At 37.9% G+C, this 17,347-nt stretch overlaps 1 protein-coding gene across 19 annotated transcripts in view; it reads right to left on the reverse strand.

The window, feature by feature from the left end:
- The window catches only part of ZEB1 (zinc finger E-box binding homeobox 1), a 305,104-nt gene that overhangs the window by 238,145 nt on the left and 49,612 nt on the right, over positions 1-17,347 (reverse strand). The window lies entirely within an intron of this gene.

Below are 17,347 nucleotides of genomic sequence, written 5' to 3' on the forward strand. Positions count from 1 at the left end.
CACTTTAAAACAGCAAAGGCAATGGTTTTAAATGTCCAAATAATAGATTTACTTCCTTCTCCAAAACTCACACAACCCATCCCAAACTCTAATAGTTATTTTCCAATGACCAAACTACATACTCAAGAGTAGTTAGGAACTCAGAAGGAAGCAGCCCTGGGTTTAATAAACAGTTAAAGAAAGTTACACAGTAATTCCTTCTTTGAGTAGAGAATACCAAGCAATTATATTAAAAAATTCATGTGAGTAAACCAATTATCAAATATTTGCACACTCACTATATTTGCTACATATACTCTGCTAAAGAGAAGCTCAAGACATGAAACTCAATTGGAATCTCATTGGTAAAATAACCTCTCACCATCTTCTAAGTATCACAGAAGTCTTATTTCAGCTCAAGGAGTAGTATGAGCTAGGAGCTTAGAGAATGGATTTAAATTAGAGTTGATAAGCAAGACTTTAAGAAGGAAAAGATCTTTGCTAGACCTTATAGTAACTAATAACTAAGATTTTTTTATAGGTAAAAAGAAACTGCATTTCAGGTCAAAGACCTGTAAAAAGAAAGCAGAAACCTGGAGCACTACAGGCATTTTAGGATAGTGCAATATACTGCACAGTACATATTATGCATCCTGGAAGAGATTATTCTTCCCCTTCCCCTCACCCTTTCCTTCCCCTTTCTCCCCGTCCCTCGCCTCTCTCCTCTCAAAAATCTGATCAGTTCTCAGAAAGACTGCTTTGGCAATGGCATGCATAATATGGTATGTTATGACAGTCTGACCCTACACAGGGACAAGAATCTAAAGGATTATTTTAATCAACTGGCTGTAAGGAACAAAACAGATTTTAGATGATTTAACTGTTAAGCCTATTTTTTTCTGGCAACTTTTTATTCTGCCCTGTTAATTCAGGATGAAGGAGATGGGAGACAATAGAAGCTGTCAAAGGTGGGTTTGAATGGGGTCTTAAAGATCTTAGAGCCGAGGAAGAGGAGTAAACCTGCAGTAGCAAAGATAGAGAGCAATTGAGCAAAGACTTGGCAGTAGGGAAGTACAAACATCTTCAAGTCAATTAACTCTCTTTTGCTAGAGCCAAACAGCTCACAACTTTTTCTTTATGATACATCAAAAGACCTTAAAGGTGTTACTGAGGAAGAAAGAAAAGGCAAAAACAGTTTAAAACACGGAATGCATCTTACTGATTATAATCTACAGTTTAACAATTATGTTCCCTGTATTTAGTAGGAAATAGAAATGTATTTTAATACAGATTACAATGCCAAATATTCACAATTTCAGCTTGTCCAATAACACAGATCAACAATAAAGCTTTTCTATATACAATACAAATAAACATGTCAAGTTTTTGTGAATAAATCTTAATAACAAACAAAGCTCATTTATTTTCTTTGGAAACAAGAATCCTTGCTTTGTTAGAGTGAACTTACCTTTAAATTTAATGTCATTATTCTTAAACACAAGACAATTTTAAATTGTATCTTTGATTCTCATTCATACCCTGCCTCCACTCCACCTCCACACCCCTCTTGCCTTTTGGAAAGTTTTTTAATAGGCAATTTTTGTAGAATTCCATTATACTATGTGTGTGAATCTTCTCAATCAAATAGTTCACATTACTGTGAGACAGCTCCTTAAAAGCAGAGGCTATGCTGTTTTGTTTTTTCCCTCAGGTATCATCGAAACCTAATAGCACTATATGTGTATTTGGCATACTTATTAAATAAAAGATATTCTATCATCTGACCTGCAAATGGTTAACAAAAAGTTAAGAACAATTATAAAATTTCATAACAAGAAATACATGGCTTACTTGTGCACCTATGCAGTATTGTTTCAGGTTACTAAAGCTCACTGCAATAGGGAGCATAACTGCTATGGCACTAGTAAATGCAATGGGATAGGGAACTCTAGGTTTTTTAAGATTGTATACATGGGTATAGAAGTTAACATTTACCTTTGCAATAAAAAGTAGCACTTACTACCTTATAAACTCCTTAGAGATATTAATAAAATATTTCAACACAATTTAGTCTTACGGGCTGAAAAAGGATGTTTTTCCCATTTTATTAAAAATATTTTTCTTGAGGAGAAACTAAGATGGCGGCATAGGTAAACACCAAAATTGCTGCCTCCCACAACAACTTCAAAAATACAACAAAAAGACAAAACGGACATCATCCAGAACTACAGGAAGGCTGGCTGAGTGGAAATTCTACAACTAGAAGGAAAGAGAAAAGCACACTGAGAGCCAGAGGAGCTGCGGAAGTAAAGTGCAGAGGTACGGAGGCTCGCACGCGGAAAGAGGGTGGCACCTGAGGATGCGGCTGTCTTTTTGAACCAGGAGGGAGTCACAAGCTCCCGACTGCTCTGAACTCCGGTTCCGGGAAGTCTCTGCGGACCCAGGACTCATACGGGGAGAAACTGGTCTGTCTGGCAGCAGGCAGAACTCTGAACTTGAGGGCGGCTTTCCCTCAGAGGTACTTGCAGCAATTAAATTACCGGGACACTGAGACTCGCGGCCCCTTAGGGAAGGGCTGAGGACCAGCCATAGCTGCTTGCTCCGCCCTTTGATTCCCTGAGATCCCGCCCCACCCAGACTGCAGCAGAGGCTTTTGCATATGAATGCCCTGGCCCTTTGCAACCTGAAAATTACCTAACAAAAGGCAGCTGAGCCAGACAGACCCAGAATCTTTATGCTTGCAAAAAAGGTACAGCTGTATGACATCAAGTCATCTAAATTTAGCAAAAATATTAAAAATTCCAAAAGGTATAAAGTTTTTTTTTTTTTTAAACATACTCTATTGATTTTCCACAGAGAAGAAGGGAGAGGGATAGAAAGTCAGAAACATCAATGAGAGAGATCGATCAGCTGCCTCCTGCATGTCCCCCAGTGGGGACGCGCCCGCAACCAAGGCACATGCCCCAGATCGGAATCGAACCCGGGACCCCCAAGTCCGCAGGCCGACGCTCCATCCACTGAGCCAAACCAGCTCGGCAAGTTCTTAATTTTAAGAAAAGGAATATTGTAGTAACACAAGCTGCCAGTAAACTACCCCCTTAAAACACCCGCTTAAAAAAGTATTTCAAAATAGAATTTTACATTCTATAGTACTTCAAAAGTAAAGGTAAAAATTTTGATGTTTCAATTTACTCCTCTCTTCTTTCCCTCTCCCTCCCCTAATCTCAATATCATAACATTTAGGACTTCTCATTTTACCTGAAGAAAATGCTATAGCATCTAGTATGATAAGATAGAACAGGTTTACATTTTAAAATTTTGCAGTGTATTTAGGAATTCTGAGGCCCTCAATAACAAATTACATACAGGTTGAGTCTTTAAGAAATGTTGCAGTTTCTACGCCAAAACACAATTTCTCTAGCATTTTAAATAAGGTTTCACACAATAATTAGCACTGCAGTGTGTAATTTAACATGTGTGACCCTTTGTATAGCAACAATTCTAAAACATAGCAGCCAAGAGCACAATTATTTATTTGCTCTGTTACCTTGCTTGATTCAGGAGAAAGAAAAATAAAAGACACAATAAGACCAGTTATATACAAAGAACTAATAGAGTACTTTGCAAAACTAAGTAAACAAAGTTTAGATGAAATAGAACCAAAAAATGAACATCAGAGCATGGTAGAATGAAAACTAGGCTGGCAACTGAGAAGGATAAACCATTTTGGCCTACATTTGTTTGTAATGACTGTGTGACCCAGATACTAAAATATTCGGCTAATATTTAGAAATCTGAAAACTGAAAAAATGAAACACACAGCCAGCTGGTTAAAAATTTTAGTTAAAACAATAGGTACTTAAAATATGTAATTAGGGAGATTATATTTGCCAATGATACATCCAATAGGGAATTAAGTGCCAAAATATATAAAAAACTTACACAATTCAACACCAGGAAGAGAAACAATCCAACTAAACAATGGGCGAAGGACCTGAATAGACACTTCTCCAAAGAGGAGATGTTTACAGATGGCCAATAGACATGAAAAATTCTCAACATCACTAATCATCAAGGAGATGCAAGTTAAAACCCCAATGAGATATCACCTCACACCTACCAGAATGGCTATGATCAATAAATAAAAAAACAGTAAGTGCTAGCCCGGATGTGGAGATAAGGGAGCCCTTGTGCACTGTTAGTGCGAATGCAGACTGGAGCAGCCACTATGAAAAACAGTATGGAGTTACCTCAAAAAATTAAAAATAAAACTGCCTTTTGACCCAGAAATCACACTCCTGGGAATATATCCTAAGAATCCTGAAACACTAATTTGAAAGAATATATGCATTCCTTTGTTCATTATAGCGTTATTTACAATAGCCAAGATCTGAAAACAGCCCAAATGCCCATCACTAGATGAGTGGGTAAAAAATGCTGTGGCTGCCTTGGCCAGTGTTGTTCAATGGTTGAGCATCAACCCATGAACCAAGAGGTCAACAGTTCAATTACAGGTCAGGGCACATGCGAAGGCTGGGGGCTCCCCAGTAGGGGTGTGCAGGAAGAGACAGCTAATTGATGTTTCTATTTATCTCTCTCCCTTCCTCTCTAAAATAAAATAAAAATAAAAAGTAAAAAACGTTTTTTTAAAAGCTGTGGTACATTTACACAATGGAATACTACTCTGCTGTTAAAAAAAAAAAAAGAAATCTTACCTTTGGGGACAGCATGGATAGACTTGGAGATTATTATGCTAAGTGAAACAAGCCAGTCAGAGAAAGACAAATTCCATATCATCTCACTTATTATGTGGAATCCAATGAACAAAATAGAAACAGAAGTATGGATACATGGAACAGACTGACAGCTGTCAGAGGGAAAGTAGGTTGGGGGGCTGGATAAAAGAAGGTGAAGGGATTAAGCAAAAACAACCAACACATAGACACTGATATTACTGTGGTAACAGCCAGAGGGAAAAGGGGGTGAAGAGGTATGTTGAGATGGGCAAAGAGGGGAAATGAGGACAAAAGAGACTTTGCTTGGGGCAATGGGCACAGGATGCAGTGTGCAGATATTTTATTTAGTTGTACACTTGAAACTTGCACTCCAAAAAATTCAATAATCCTATATAATAAAAGTCTAATATGCTACATGTCCGGTCCTTCGGTTGTCTGTTCAACCAATCAAAGCGTAATATGCTAATGAATACTAAGGCTGCTCAACCACTCGCTATGATGTGCACAGTCTACCAGGGGGCAGACACTCTGACTGGTAGGTTAGCTTGCTGCTGGGATCCAGCCAATCAGGACTGAGCGAGATGGGCCAGACATGCCCTGAGGCCCTCCTGCAGTCCCTCCCCGGCTGGCTAACCTCCTGTGTCCCTCCCTGGCCCCAATCCTGCACCGGTGGGGTCCCTCAGCCTGGCCTGCACCCTCTCACAATCTGGGACCCTTTGGGGGATGTCAGAGAGCCAGTTTCGGCCAGATCCCACAGGCCAGGCCTAGGGACCCCACTGGTGCATGAATTTGTGCACCAGGCCTCTAGTCAATATGTAATTAGCATTTTCTATACAAAGATTTTTTAAACTTTAAAAATAAGTATTTATTTTTGCTTTGTAAATAACCCCATAAATTGTACTTAATCTTTATAACCAGATATTAAGGATGACACTACTATAGAGATTAGGGTACACAAATTCTTTGGAGAGGAGGAAAAGAATATATATTATTTTTAAGTAAGGCTTATTTAAGGAACTGCATTTTCCTAAACAAACTCTATTCTATTTATGGCCCACATAGTTTATTCTACAGATAGGTGCCTACTAAGTGACAAGAGAATTTTTGGACAAAAATATGTTCAATTCAGAAGCTATAAAAGTTTTGCTAATGAGTGTGCTAAAACACAGGAAACCAAGAGTAGATTCAGCAAGGACTCACTTTATACTTTCTGGGATTGAGAAATGAAAGTGGCGTTTCGTTCAAGTAAAAATGTCAGGTAATATGTACTCTTCATGCATCTGCAATGTACAATGTTGAGTGCCTACCCAAAGCTTCCTCTTTGATAATTTATCCATGATTTGATTTCCATCCAAATCTCTCCCAAAATTCAATGTGCCTTAGGGGAAGCTGACTGACCCTGAGGTACAAAGGTAGACCACAATTACTCTAATCTATTATGATAAACCCATTCATCCTTGCCAATGATTAGTTTAGGAATTTTAGAATTAGGCAAATTTAAGCCACTAAGAAGCAAACTAGGGGTGGGGTAAAAGGGAACTGCTTTAGGGAAAAAAATAAAGCTACCCTAAAATACAGCTATATAAAAAGCCAGGGGCCGTCACGACCGAAACAACCAGGTGGACAACTGAACTGCATGGGGTGACCAGGCTGGCAGGCGGGTAGTGAGGGGCAGCCAAACGACTGAACAGTAGGCTGCATGGGGCAACCACCAGACCAGCGGGGGGGGGGGGGGGGGGGCGGTGAGGGATGACCAAACGAATGAACAGCAGGCTGTGTGGGGTGACCAGACCAGCAGGGGGGGCAGTTAGGGGCAACCAGGCCAGCAGGGGGGCAGTTAGGGGCAACCAGGCTGGCAGGGGGGCAGATGGGGGTGACCAGGCTGGAAGGGGGGAAGTTAGGGGTGACCAGGCCGGCAGAGGGGGGCAGTTAGGGGAAATCAGGCTGGCAGCGGAGGGCAGTTAGGGACAACCAGGACGTGCTCAACTAACTTTCTGGTACTTTCTTACATTGAGCCAAATAATACTTTTAAAATTTAAATTAGACTAATTTGAAAACTAATTTGTTATTAGGAAATTAATAAGTCCCAAGCTCTATTTATATACCTTTAGAAAATTATAAACTTGATTTTATCTATTCTTGGCTTTTTAAAAAAAGTGCTATATTACTTTTTTGTATTTTCTTAATTGCCTATCATGATTGTGTATTATATGTATTATTGGGGATGGGAGTGTTTAAAATATCAGAGTACACCAAACAATGTGATCGCTTCTCAATGAGTTAAATTATGCTTTTAAAACAGTAAGGCTTTCATGGGTCCATAATATATTCAGATTGCTATGTTCTTACAGTCTGATTTCTCTGTGATATCAACTACCTCTTATTTCCGCTATACTTTATTCCTGTTAAAGAGAGACCACTAAACTCTCATCTATATAGTTAATTTACATTTACTTTCTTTTTTTTTTTTTAATATATTTTATTGATTTTTTACAGAGAGGAAGGGAGAGAGATAGAGAGTTAGAAACATCGATGAGAGAGAAACATCAATCAGCTGCCTCCTGCACATCTCCCACTGGGGATATGCCCGCAACCCAGGTACATGCCCTTGACCGGAATCGAACCTGGGACCTTTCAGTCCGCAGGCCGACGCTCTATCCACTGAGCCAAACCGGTTTCGGCTACATTTACTTTCTAATCCTACATACTCCCATCCCACTCAAAGTTCCCAATTATGCACATTCAGATAGTTGAAGGTTCTAGAAAGATACTGTGAAGCATATAAAAATTATTCTAGAAACAATGAATTTCTCTTTGAACTCAGTTTAAACTAAAAATACAACCTGAATAGTTTTGTACTTCTTATTTTAAAAATCTTGTTTTCTCTTTTCTTTCCTCTTTTCCTTCCTTCTTTTGACATTTTATCTTGCTTAGAAATAATTTTGACCTTTTACCTTTATAAAGTTACTAGGGGCTCAGTGCACAAATTCGTGCACCTTGAAAGGAACTGTGGGCTGCAAGGCTGCAAGGCTGCAGTGGGCACAGGAGTGGGTCTTGGCCCATCCTCCATGCCCCCGCCCGGCCCCTCCCATCACACCTCAGTCCCCTGTCTACAGGCAGCCCTGCTCCCACCCCCACCGCTCCCACATGCTGATGGTAAACAGAATGTTAGCAGTCTCCCTCCTCAGAAGACATGCATAAACTCTCTAGAATCCCAGTCTTCATATTACTTCCCTAAATGGTCTAAATCTTCACAGTCAAGCCCTTAGAGCTATTTGACTATGCTACCCCTTATAAAACAGACTAATAATGCTATCTGTTGGTTAAGTAAATAAAGTAGTTCATAAGGCATTTAAGAAAGTATGCTTCTAAAACTCTTTCCTCCTGAATCTTCTAATTTAACAAGAAATCTATTTCTAAAACCAACGATCCAGCAATAGATTCTTATCACAATAAAGGAAAATGTTTATGTTTTAAAATTAAGGTTATTGGGGCAACAGTGGTTAACAAAACCATACAGGTTTCAAGTGTACAACTTAACAAAACATCTGCATACTGCATCGTGCAGCGATCACCCAAAGTCAAGTCTTTCAGTCCCCATTTATCCCCCCTTTGCCCTCTTTTATCCCACCTTTCCCTCTACCTATCACCATACTCATGTGAGTGTGTGTGTGTTGTTTAATCCCTTCACCTGTTTTTCACACAGCTCCCCAACCCCCCTCCCCTCTGACAGCTGACAGTGTTCTATGTATCTATGCTTTTGCTTCTATTTTATTTGTTAAGTTATTTTGTTCATTAGATTCCACATGAAAGTGAAATCATATGATATCTGTCTTTCTCTCACTGGCTTATTTCACTTAGCATAATATTCTCCAGATCCACCCATGCTGTTACAAAAGATAAGATTTCCTTCTTTTTTTATGGGGGAAAAAGTTTCTTAACAGAATGCTATTTGAAACAAAATGGGTTACACTACTCATCTAAGTTTTTACCAATCAACTAAGAACAGGAAAGTCCTAAATATTCAGTCAGCTTTCAAATCTGTACTAATAAATGATTTGTCTCAGTAGTTAGAGCATAAGCCTGCTTGACTGAAGGGTCTCGGGTTAGATTCCCAGTCAAGAGCAAATACCTGGGTTGCAGGTTCCATCCCAGGCCGGGCTGGGGACCATGTGGGAAGTAACTGATCGATGTCTCTCTCACATCAATGTTTCTATTTCTGTCTCTCCCCCTCCCTTCCACTCTCTCTCTCTCTCTCTCAAAAAAAAAAAATCAGTAGAAAATATAACCGCAGGTGAGGATTAAAAAAAATAGTGATACAAACAAAATGCACTATATCTGTACAAATCATGTATGTACAAATTTACTTAAAAGCTTTACCGTGTAAATAAAGATGCCACATTCTCTTTTGAAATTAAGTTCTCCCTGTACCATTTAATGGAATCTATCACATAAAAGAAATTTGCTCAATTCACAAATTATATTTTAAGGAATAATACTTTCTAAATTATATTCTATAATATAGTTATTTCCTAACATTAAGCAAAAGTTACTGAAAGAACTGAGATGAAAGTGCAATCAAATTTTACAGATGGAACAGTAACAATATCACTTATACATTTCTGTCAAATCCTTAGGTTTTGTCTACTTCCAAAATTTCAAATCTAGACCCTTCCTCCAACTCCACCACTGTATCCATAATCATCAACCTTTTCTACAGAAACAGCTTCTAACTACAGGCTTCTACATTCAGTGCAGTAAGATTCATGTTTTTCAAATGAAAATTTAACTATGTTACACTTTTGCTTACAACTTTTCCACAGCTTCCCAATATCCTTTAGGATAAAGTCTAAAATCCTGAGTAAGATCACAATCAGTTCCTTAATTCCTCTCCACCTTTATTTCTTCTTTTCATGGCTCAGCCACATTGGAGTCCTTTCAGTTCTTCCTTTTGCTTTTGCAGATGCTATTTCTGCTACCTGCAATGCTCTGACTCATGCTGATTCTTTCTATCTCAGCCTAAAAGTTATTTCTCTTATCCTTCCCTGATTTCACCATCAAAACTGACTACCATTCCAGGCCAGGTTAGGTTAGGTTTGCTTCTTATATACTCGCATATTGCCTTATAATTTCTACCTTAACATTCATCTTAGTTTAATTATTCATTTAGTTTCAGTCTTTTGCAAAAATTGTTGGTTACATGAGGACACAGACTTTACCTATCTTGCTTACTGTCTTATATACTAATTAACATAATACCTGACATAAATAGCACTTATAAGCATATGTTGAATAAATAAATCTCATTAAATTGAAATTAATCCATTACTAACTTATTGTTGAAAGAGTAGCATAGTACAGTCATATATCTGTAAGTTTAGAAGACCTGGTTTATAATTCTAGACCTACCACTTACTGTGTGACCCTATGTATCAGACACTCAGATTCTTTACCTTAATTGAAACACTATACAATGCCTACTCTGTCTTGTTTACACAGTTGTTAGGAGGGGAATAAAAAAATAATTCATTTTATCAACTTTAAAATGCATATTTTTTCACTTTAACATTTTTTTTAAAATCAAGAAGAATCTTACTGTAGATATCAAAAGAACTCTGCCAGTCATTTACATAGGTTATACCTTGTCACTGCCTATCCATGTATAAACTTAGACATAACTAAGAATGTATTTTTTGCCTTGACCAGTGTGACTCAGTTGGCTGGGCATCGTTCCATGCACTGAAAGGTTGCTGGTTTGAATCCCAATAAAGGCACATGCCCGGGTTTCAGGCTCGGTCCCTGGTAGGGGTCAAGCAGAAAGCGGCTGAACAATGTTCCACTCTCACAGAGATGTTTTTTTCTCTCTTCTTCTCTTTCTAAAAATCAATTTAAAATATAAAAAAAGAATATGTCTTTCATCTGTCACCTCAGTTATCCATACTGCCAGAACCATATACAATTCAGTTTGAATTTATCGTTAAATTCCTAATTATTTCTTGAAATGCCTTTATAAAGATTATAATGCAGCACTGAAATAAAAAGTTATGTATACAGAATTGCCTGTGACACGTGATTCATTTATGTTTAAAAGGTTTACCAAGTGATAACTCTGAGCAGTTACCAAATACCTGTCTGTTAAATTCTTCTGTTTAACTTTCAAGAGTAGCTAACTTCCCCCAGCCAGTGTTGCTCAGTGGTTGAGCATCAACCTATGAACCACAAGGTCACACTTCCATTCTTAGTCAGGGCACATGCCCAGGTTTCGGGCTCAGTCCCCAGTAGGAGGTGTGCAGAAGGCAGCCAAACAATGATTCTCATCATTTATGTTTCTATCTCTCTCTCCCTCTCACTTCCTCTCTGAAATCAATGAAAACTTATTTTTTAAAAAGAGTAGTTAACTTCTAATGATATATAACATAATTAGTAAAAATAAAAACCTCTAAGTTTAATAAATTAATTAGAAAATAGAAACCAAACCAAAGTAATTCAAGGATGGGCCTCAGAATTATGCTATCAATCCTAAAAAGTGCCAGAGGTCAACAGCAGCATGTGGCTGTAAAAACCTATAAGTAAAAGTTATTCAGAATAATACTTAGGTAGAATAGATAAAATGTTCCTCCCTTTCCCAAGAAAAGTATTTGTTTTTCCCCAAGAGAGAAAAGTTATTATAATCAAAGGTGTATCTAACAACTGATGATCTCTTAGAATAAAATAAGTACAGTAATATGCATGAACATGTTCTGAAATTAAGAGCTATACAAAAAGGTAATTTTAAAAGTTCCTATTGTGTCTTGTATACAAAAAACAAAAGTGCTTTACATAAAACATAAAAGCTACTCCTAGCCCTGGTCCAGTGCATGGGCCGTCCTAGTTACTCCTAGGACGGCCCACGCACTTAAGGGTCACAGGTTTGATTCCCAGTCAAGGGCATGTGGCACATACCTGGGTTCGATCCCCACCCAGGTAGGGGCATGGACAAAAGGCAATCAATTGATGTGTCTCTTTCACATAGATGTTTCTCTCCTCTTCTTCTCTCCTCCCCTCCCCTCCCCTCCTCTCCTCCCCTCCCCTCCCTTCTCCCCCCTCCTTCTCCCCCTCCTCCTCCTCCTCCTCCTCCTCTTCTTCTTTCTCTCTTTCTCTCTCTCTCTCTCTCTCTCTCTCTCTCTCTCTCTCTCTCTCTCTCTCTCTCTCTCTCTCCCCCCTCCCCTTGCCTTCTACTCTCTCTAAAAATCAATAGAAAAATATCCTGGAGTGAAGACTAACAGGAAAAGAAAAAGTTACTCCCAAAAATAACTTATAATGTCAAAGCCCAAAAATAAGAAGATAGAACTGGAGCCGGGAAGGGTGGGAGGGCAGGAGGGGGGTGGGTAAGAGATCAACCAAAGGACTTGTATGCATGCATATAAGCATAACCAATGGACATAAGACACTGGGGGGTAGGGGAGGCCAGGGGATTGTCAAGGGCGGGGGGGGGGGGGAGGAGACATATGTAATACTCTTTGTAATACTTTAAGCAATAAATAAATAAATAAATAAATAAATAAATAAATAAGAATTGGATCCTAATGTCATTCATTTTTCCTAGAGGAAATAAAACATTTCCCCTAACTTTCAATAGACAGAATTGACAAAATAAACTAAATCCACTTATTTTCTCTATTCTCACTTTCTATAACACTGTTACATGTTCAATTCTTTAAAATATTCTCCTGGGAAACCTATTCTAATATCAAACCACTATTACTATTGTTCAAAAGTTCTTCCTTGTATCTACCTCCATTGTTTCAATTATCTGTTAATTTAATCTAATATTTTGTTTTTGTCTTTTCAGATGTTTTTTATTTTTACTTAATTTAATGGGGTGACATCTATAATAATAAAAGCATAATATGCAAATCGACTGAATGGCCAAACAGAATGGACCGTTGGGATAACCATGCTATGACACGCACTGGTGCCAGGCCAGCCAAGGCAGGTGCGATGCGATTGGTCGGGGGGCCCTGCCATTGCCCTATGATTGCCCCAAGGAGGGAGGCCCAGGCCACTCTCTGTGGGGTGATCGATCAAGGAGCTCTGTGGAACTGGGGAACCAGAGGCATGTGGTGGCAGATGCGGGCAGCACCAGGCCAAGGCGGGTGCGGGTGGGGCAAGGGCAGGGCTGGGAAGCTGGGGCCATGAAGCTGGCAGCTAGGGCTGGGAAGCCAGCAGCTGGGGGAAGGAAGGCCTACCCTTGCATGAATTGTGTGCATCGGGCCTCTAGTTGGTTAATAAAATCATATAAGCTTCAAGTGTACAATTCTATAATACATTATCTGTATATTGTATTGTGTGCCACCATCCCTTCCTGTTTTGACCAATAAAATGGGCAGAAGTGTCTCTGGTTAACTCCAGAATCTGGGCCTTATAAGAGCTGCAACTTCTGCTTTGCATTTCTTCTTGGAATCTAGCTATCATACTGTGAGAAAGCCCTATTAACTTCACAAAGAAACAAATGTAAGGAGAAACAATGATCCAGGGGTCAGGCAAAGCTGTGCTCACAGCTGGCAGCCTGCATTCATTGCCAGTCACATGATTGAGGCCATTTGGACTGCCCTGACATCCTAGCACCTGAAGAAGACCACTTTATGCAGAAGACTCACCAAGTCAATCCTCAGAATGATGAGAATAAACTATTATTGTTTTAACCCACTAAGCCTTAAAACGGTTTGTAATGCAGCAACTGGTAAGTGAAAAACTCACTGTCCTCCTTAGAAATGTGTCTCAACACTACCAGTGTCAGCACCTAAATAGTTAGTAAAAACCAAAAATATTTGGTTTCTGTGACTACTGAAATAAAAATGTGAATGACTGTAAAGCCTGTTTTAATAATTACTAAGGATTACACTTAAGTTTAGATTAAAAACAACAACAACATGGGTCAGCACTTAAAATTAAAATGTGCCACAAAATCATAATGACTATATGTATGGATAAAGTTGTACTGACTGAATCATAAGTTGTTGTTTTTTAAGTTCCATTTATTTACTTTTACTTTATATATTATTTTGTATTGGTTTCAGGTGTACAGCTTAATGGTTAGACAATCATATAATTCCATTAGGTCTTACAAGAAAATAAAAAGGCATCACTTAAAGAAAGGTAACAGAAGAATTTGGTTATCAAGATAGAGCATCTAGATCAAATTTATTAGTCTATGTATTATGGATTATTGTCATATGAAGAATAGCATAAAATAAAATATACAACACTGAATTATACTAAACATAACATTTTATCTTATTTAGAAACTTCTTGGTGAAATGTAAGTACAATGGAGAAGCAGAAAGTGTCAATTCATAAATATTTCCAGTTAACAAAAGTCTAAGATCTTACGTTTTACTTTAAATTTCTGTTACATAAATATGAAGCATTTTTATACCATGAAATGTGATGAATACATACATATTTCAAGGAATATTTTAGGTAATTTCTTAAGGATATCAGATACTAATTTATTACAAAAAATAAGGTTGTGACTAATTTATGAAAGATAACCATATCTCCAGTGGTATCATGGTTAGAAACTACTGGGCTAGAGACAATTGCTTTGATCCAGTAAAACAGTTAGTCTATTATGACTTAAATAACATAGAGAAAATAATCTGGCATAATTCCTACTTTGGGGTTATAGTAAAAGGTAGAAAATATGAAATTCCACATATTTAATATAATTTTCATACTTCTTAGAAAGTTCTAAAATACCATTTAAAGAATAAAAAAATTCTCATGTTTTACCAAACTAGCTCTAACAATATCATTTAATCTAGTAAAAAGCTTTCTGAAAAACTAGAAAAAATTCAATTATTTACTCAATTTTAAAACTCAGTTTTGCTTTGAGTGAGACACTATGAAAGACACTAGATCCAAAATAATTTTTAAAAATGTATTTTCCTTAAAGAAATCCCCAAAGCAACTTTACCATAAGGGTAGGGCCTAACAATTTATAACAACTATCTACCTTTTCAATTGCTACTGAAGAATCCATATTGAAGGCAGAGTTTTTATTTTGTTAAGTGACCCCAGATGTTTAGCTAACACTGAGGCTGCAACTATGCCCAAGCCCTTGCACATTCACACAAAGTTACTATTTGGCTGGAAAGAATCCTTTTAAAAGACAGAGAGTGAATATAATCGGGAAGGAAGGAGCTAAGGGAGAAAGAAAAAGCTGCTTTTGTGCCATATGAATTATTTATTCAGTTCAGCAATGAACTCACTATTATTTCTAACTCTAACAATGTATCAGGGAACTCTAAATAGTAAACTTGAAAACTAATAAAGTTTTAAAACTATCACTATTCAGCAAACTTTTCTTTTCTATTTGAAAACATTTTAACACCATAAATTATATTTACACAATAATTTACATTTATAATTGATAAATTTTATAATGAGACCAAAAGTCTCAATTTTTAAAACAAACAAAAAATACCAGCTTGTAACTTTCCTCACAGAATACTAAGAAAAACAAACTATTTTTTAAATATATCTGTTAATTTCAGAGAGGAAGGAAGAGGGAGAGAGAGATAAAAATATCATGATGAGAAAGAATCACTGATTAGCTGCCTCCTGCATGCTCTCCACTGGGGATGAAGCCTGCAATCTGGGCATGTGCCCTTGACCAGAATTGAACCTGGGACCCTTTAGTCCACAGGTCAACACTCAATCCACTGAGCCAAACTGGCTAGGGCAACAAACTATTTTTTTGTTATTCTTAATTTAGAAGGCGATTTAAAAACATGCTAATTTATCAATCTTTTTATTATTAGTATTATTTGTACCTGTTTAATATTTCAATACCTTAAACTGGTTCAACAAAATCTCTCTCCACTGGCAACAGTACCATTGAGGTTTTTTTTGTTTTGTTTTGTTTTTTACAGAAGTCTCTGGACTAGATGAAGGCTAGAGTCAGATTTCTCTCACAACCATTAAAGCTGTCTAGTTGCATAAATTATTAATAGAGATTAAGTCTTCTTTGAATAAAGGCAGATAAGGTCCTTGATTCTTGGAAAGAGAAATAACTATCTTCATCTACGCCCAGGTCACCTTTTCCTACATATTTGAGACGATACAAAATTTTTGTCTCCTTTCTCATCACAAAATAATTTACATTAAAATATTTTGCCTTTTGTTTAAATGTCTGAATCTTAAACTTTTTTTTGGCTTTGAGTCATCATTTTGTAACCCACACAAAACACAACTTCTTTGGAAGAGCTACATGAATGTCTCCTTATACTTTCATTCTCTATTTAAAATTGTTTGAAATCCGTAAGTCTCAACAGAAGTGTTTATAAAACATAATTTGACTGGATTCTATTCTTTCTCAGATAAAGTAATGAAAGAGTAAAACAAATGTCTTGTTCATTTAGGCTATTTCCTCCCTTCTAGGTACATATAATTCTCCCTGCTTTTCCTTTCCTTCCAAACAAATCATCAGGTAAGATATCAACACTGATTTTTTCTTTAAACCCATTTTATAAGAGAATGAGAAATAGAGCAAAGACAGTAATTAAAATTCATCTAAGCTTATGGTCAGGAAACTGGGGCTCATACAAGTTATTTTACTAACCCAGATACCCTACAATTAGTTTGGCACAGCAGAGACTAAAAACCGTGTTTCTAGATATCATCTGGTGCTCTTTGCTACATGTCCTCACCAACCTCCCAAAAGGATCCTGAAATTCACATTTGAGATTAAAAACTGACAAAGCCTTTTGGAAAGTACTTTAGCGAGATCTATGTGAGATTTAAAAGGGTTTTCCCAATAATTTTACTCTTTGGACTCTCTCCTGGGATAAATTGTAGGACAATATTTATGTACAAAACTTATAAGAAAAAATTTTAAATGTAACACATGTCCAATAATAATGAGATGGTTTATCCACTAAATGAACTATAATGGAACAATATGCAATGTTTATGAAAGTTGTACAATAGTTTTATAAAAGGCACCTTCCTATGTTAACTGTTCTCTGTGTGTGTGTGTGTGTGTGTGTGTGTGTGTAGGGGGACAAGTTAAAAAACTCATGGATGTATGTAAAACATGTATGTTTTCAATTAGATTAATCTTAAGCTCTTCAATGAGTAATATTCTTACAGCTAAGAGAGGAATCATCCTATATAATAAAAGCCTAATATGCAAATTGTGCCCTCAGGCAGTCGTTTGACCGAGAGTTTGACCAGGAGACTGAGAGTTCAACTGCTCGCTATGACATGTGCTGACCTCCAGGAGACAGCACAGAACATGGCAGGCATCAACCATGTGCTGCGACCTCTTGCCAGCTACCTGGGGGCGGGGGTGACAGGGACGAAGGTGCGGTGAGAATGTGGGATGTCTGCTGAGCTCACTCTCACTCTCCCTGCTATCATCCCCTGGGATGCCAGGGCTCGTGTGCCGGGGAAGCCCCACGCTCAGGTGCCAGGCACCCATAAGGAGCCCACCTGGCACCCAAGGAGTTCCTTCCAGGTGAGCCAGGCCACAGCCAGCGGGACCACAGGGGCCAGTCGGGCTCCCCGTAGGTTCATGCAGGAGCCAATCTATGAGGCCAGTGGGGAGAGAGTGTGCTATCCACCTGACTTCCGTGCAGCACCACTGG

Source organism: Myotis myotis, unplaced genomic scaffold, assembly GCF_014108235.1.
Source record: "Myotis myotis isolate mMyoMyo1 unplaced genomic scaffold, mMyoMyo1.p scaffold_m19_p_1, whole genome shotgun sequence".
In the NCBI taxonomy this organism is placed as follows: Eukaryota; Metazoa; Chordata; class Mammalia; order Chiroptera; family Vespertilionidae; genus Myotis; species Myotis myotis.